Raw genomic sequence first — 5289 nt, 5'->3', positions numbered from 1 at the left:
AGCGGCACTCTACAGCCTAAATTTCAAAAACCGACAACGGAGATTTTGCAGGGGGGGGTGTTGCGGGGAAGGGGGATTCAGCTTAGTGGTGGGGTTCCACCGGGTGTGCTGAGAGGTGATGCTCCCGAGAGATGGTGCTCCCACTGGGGGTGCTCCAAGAGGTGCTGCTGCAGAGAGCTGGTGTTCCTGAGAGGCGCTGCTCCCACTGCTGGTGCCCCCTCTGCTGGTGCTCCCACTGGTGGTGCTCCAAGAGGTGGTGCTCCCAATGGTGCGGCTGCCGAGGGGTTGTGCTCCAATAGATTTTCTCTCACTGGTGATGCTCCCACTGCTGATGCCCCCGTGAGCACTATTTTTATGATCTCTACATAGTATTCCATCCATTGTGTACATATACCACATCTTCTTGATATACTTACCTGTTTTAGGAGGCATTTGGTGGTTTTCATGTCTTAGCTATTGTAAATAGTGTTTAAATAAACAATGGAGTGTAGGTTTCTCTGCAACTTACTGTTTTTGTGTTCTATGGGTAAATTCATAGGAGTGGGATTACTGGATGATGTGTAGATATATAAAATACATTGTTAAATTGAAGTACAATTACATTACCATTATGCTTCAGGTGGGCATAATGCTTTAGGTTTTAGAAATAAGTAATGGCTTTATTGAAATACACCGTTCCAAGTGATTATTGCTAAATATTCTGTTGGGGCCTCACACATGTGTATGCTGGCTTGTTGAAGGGATTCTGCTGAAGAGTTGCATTGGCGTATATTTGCCCAGAAAAAAGTCCTTTCACAGGAATCCACATGTAACCAGTCTGAACTTTTCCCTTAGACCAAATCCCTCCTACCAAGAAAGTCACAGAAAGACTCCTTACTTCATTCTGCTGGTGTGCAGCCCTGGGGTGGTGGCTTACTATGGTCTTGCTCTCAGATTCTGCCAGTCTTATGCATGGCAGGAAACTGCCCATCAAGGGAATCCCTGAGCACCAGCACAGAGACCCGCCCACCAGACTCAGGCAGCATTTCCCGGCCCCTCCCCCGCGCATGCGCAGCATCCAGAGCACAGCACAGGGAGCGCCAGAACAAGGCGCCCTCAGGTCTCCACAGTGGCGAGCACTCCAGCAGCCTCAAGGCCCCTCAAATCAGAGGCCTGCACCTCAGACCCACTCTCGAAGACAAGCACAGAGCAATGAGCCTCTTTCACACAGAGTCAAAGTCTGGATACCAGGCACTGACACAGGTGAGTCAGACACCAAGGTTTATAAGCCCTTTTCTAGGGTTGTTCCAGCTTTGAGGGTCTCGCGGCCATGAGACTCCTGAATCCACGCACTAGATGTTCTGGGGTTCAGTCTTAAAGTCGGTTTTCTCGCAATAATATAATAATTATTACGCAATAATTCCTCCCACACATATTGTAAATTGGAAGGATCCCCTAAAGGAACTCTGCAGTTATGTGGACACCACCCCCTACTCAGACTTTCTCGATTCTACCCCTTATCCAGTGGTCTATCAGTACCAAGGAGAGAACTGCAAGGACCCAAGGGCAGAGCTAAGCAGGCATTGTGGGACTTTGGGGATAAATAGATAGAGGTTATTCAACTGTCCCTCTGTGAGGAGATGTTGTTCAAGTGGTTTTTGGGAGTGTGGTCATTTTGTCTCCTAATGTTTCTAAAAATGACTAGCTAATAATTCTTCAGAGATGTTTTTTCGTTTGCTCCATTTCCAACTATAGGTCAAGCCATTTATTCATCCTGTTTCCTTTCCTCTAGTCACGTATCCATTCATTCATACCATTTTGATAGTACTAAGAAAACAAACATTTGCAATACTGCACTGTCCAAGTATCTGTACATTCATCCACTTACTGACTCGTTCACCTTCCCAGCAAACATTAACTAGAGGCACACTGTGTGATGAGAGTGGTATAGGGCAACTGGAAGAATAGAATAATAGAAAAGACTGTTGAGTATTCCTTGGAGAAACTTACAGTTTAAACTTCTCAGCCCTGTCACAATTGACATTTGGGGTTAGACCATTTTTTGCTGTTGTGAGGGTTATACAGCTACTCCATGCATTGCAGGATGTTTCACGGTATCCATGGTGTACTCACTGGAGGCCAGTTGAAACTCTGCTCTCCTTATACTGCCTTCAATTCACAAGTCCCAGTTGTGACAAAGCAAACATTGTCAAATATCTGGAAGTAAATCTTCTTTAGATGAGAACACTGGTTTAACAAAAGATATTTCAAATGGTTAATTTCCTGCATTTGATAAGTCCTACAGTATACATTGTGGATGTATGTTGGATACAGTCTATCTTGCTACTCATATGTTATTATTTAATTCTTTTGAAAAATTGTGAGTTCAATCCCAAAGGGGATGTTATAAAATTAAATTTATTTTCTTGCATCATTTTAATATTGGCGTAGTATTCAATTTCTCCAGTCAAATATAGTCTTCACAGTTCTCCCACCACAATAGTACCTGTGATCTGTCACAAGTGTCCCTTCTGCATGTCCTTCACTTCTTTAGACCTCTCTCTCTCCTATTCCCATGCTATATGTCTCAGACTGACATTTAGCTTTTGAATTTTGACTTTTTACTGATAATTTGTTCAGTCTTTATATTCTTCATATAAGTACAACCATACCTATTTCTCTTTCATCCTTCTGGCTTATTCTGCTTAGGAAAATCACTTCTAGCTCCATTCATAGTGCTCCAAATAGCATGTGTTTATATTTATTATTACTGTGTAGTAGTCCACTGCATACATATATCACATCTTCTTGATACATTTATCTGTTTGGGGGGGGGCATTTATGTGGTTTCCATGTCCTAGCTATTCTGAATAGTGCTGCAATAAACATTAGTGTGCAGTTTCCTTATAAATGTTTGCTTTTGTGTCCTGTGTTTAAATCCATAGGAGTGTAATTGCTGGGTGATAAGGTAGATACATAAAATGAATTTGGAATTGAAGTACTATTGCATTATAATGTTTTAGGTGTGCATCATAAAAATAAACCTGTGTATAGATTACCTTAAGTTTACCTCTAAAAGCCCAATTCTGTCCTTTAGCATGCAATTGACCCCTTTGTCCTGATTTGTTACCACCCTACCCACTTTCCTTCTTAGAATCACAAGTTGGTTCCATAATTCAAAATATTATTTAATTTTTTCTGTTTTGTTTGTTTTCTCTGTATGCCATCTATAGTGAAGTACAATGTTTGTCTTTATTTGTTGGCTTATTTTTTTTAAGATTTATTTATTTATACATATAGAACTGGGGTATAGGACAGAGGTGCAGGGGTGGTAAGAGATAGAGTGGTGAGCAAAACTGGCAGACTGACAAAGTACACTGCTGAGGGGAGGTCAGGAGGATCTAAATAGTGCTGCAATGTGCCATGTGGGTCACCTCTGGGGCAGCAATCAAACTCATGCTGACGTGGATTTAGCTTCTGAGTGCTGGGCTTTAACTGCACAATGAGGGAGGGCCCTGTGGCTTATTTTATTAAGCACAATGCCCTATAATTCCATTGATATTATTGAAAAAGGCAGATTTTCAACTTTTCTATAGTTGAATAGTGTTCCGTCTAATAGGCTCAATTAGCAGTACCAACTGACAATTCATTTACTGTCATACATAACTACAGAATAGCTATAGAACAATAATGGCCAAAAGAAAGTTATTTAATTTTTGAAAAGGTTCATGTAATATGCAATTCCAGAATTTACTTACTTTCTATAGAGGTCATTACTATAATTGTATTAATTTGAAGTGTGTCATTGTATTTCTTTCGCTAACAGGAGAGTGAATCTACCACATGAGCAAATAAATGGAGTCAACCACTCTGTGGTGTCTGAGTTTGTGTTCTTGGGACTCTCCAATTCCTGCAAGGTCAACTGCTTTTTTTGTCTTGTTTTGTTTCATTTTTTGCTTTTCTTGTTTGTACTATGCATCTAATATGATGGGAAACTTCCTTATAGTTATCACTGTGACCTCTGATCTTTATTTACATTCACCCATATATATTCTTTTAGCCAATCTCTCTATAATTGTTCTGATATTTTGCTCCATTGCAGCACCCATGATGATTTGTGATCTTTTCAGGAAGAAGAAAATCATTTCCTTTGGGGGCTGTCTATCTCAGATCTTTAGTCATGCTGTCAGAGGTGTTGAGATGGTGGTTCTCATCACCATGGCCTTTGACAGCTAGTAGCCATATGTAAGCCCCTCCATTATCTGGCTATCATGAACCCACAAATGTGCATTTTGATTTTGGTGTTGCCTGAACCATTGGTCTCATCCACTCATTGGCTCAACAGGATTGTGTGGACAATGTAACTTTCTGTGACCCAAATGCACAGGGTGATAAACCCTGGCTCATTAAACAGATACCTATACAGTGGAGTACATGATCACTAATGGTGGGTTCATTTCCTTGGGTGCATTTTTTTTTACTCATCCTCTCCTATATTTTCAAGTTTGCTACTCTTCAGAAACACTCTTCAGGCAGTTTATCCAAGACCCTTTCTTTTCACTCTGACTGCTCATATAATTGTGGTGGTTTTATTCTTTGGGCCATTGATTTTTTTTTTCTCCTATGTATCACCATCTCCTTAAACATATCTGGATAAATTTCTAGTGATATTTAATGCAGTTTGAAGTCCTTTTCTAAATCCAGTCATCTATATGCTCAGGAATAGAGAGATGAAGATGGCAATAAAGAGAATGTGCAGTAAATTTATAGGTTTTAGAAAAAATAAATGGTTGTGGAAATGGTTGTATTGAAACACATTGGCAAGTGATTATTGATAAATATTCTCTTGTTAACAGTGAAACTACATGAAGAACAGATGTCTTTTAGAAGTTTTATTTTGTTTCTTGGTTTATTCATTTTGCAACTCTAATTATTACTTTCTATGAATGAGATGAAACTGCCACCATGTCCAATTTTGAAAAGTGGCCTCTTGTAGGAGATAAACTTAACTCTTCAATCCTGCCTAACTCTTCTTCATCTCCCAAACCCAAACCCTGTACATGTTTTATTTTTTATAGCTCTAGCACCTTGATGGGGTGAATCACAGTCAGCATCTCTATTCAGTTTGATTGGAAGTCAGACACTCAGGGAGCAGCTTTTAAACTATGCAAATATATGTGCTATGGAATAGCAAGCTAACCCCTCTAGCCACTGAATAAGAAAATATAGGCTCTTTGTGTCATTCACAAAAGTTGGGGCCCCACTTAAGTGTATGCTTGCTTATTAGAGGGATACTGGTTAGCTATGTCA

At 40.2% G+C, this 5289-nt stretch overlaps 1 pseudogene; it reads left to right on the top strand.

Moving 5' to 3' along the window:
* The first annotated feature begins 1046 nt into the window (after positions 1–1046).
* On the top strand, positions 1047–4790 carry LOC101635575 (annotated as a pseudogene).
* Positions 4791–5289: the final 499 nt, after the last annotated feature.

The sequence above is a fragment of the Condylura cristata genome, unplaced genomic scaffold (assembly GCF_000260355.1).
Source record: "Condylura cristata isolate star-nosed mole 26May11 unplaced genomic scaffold, ConCri1.0 scaffold00114, whole genome shotgun sequence".
NCBI classification, from domain to species: Eukaryota; Metazoa; Chordata; class Mammalia; order Eulipotyphla; family Talpidae; genus Condylura; species Condylura cristata.
The sequence above is the reverse complement of the archived record's forward strand: the minus strand, read 5'-3'. Positions and strand labels throughout refer to the sequence as shown.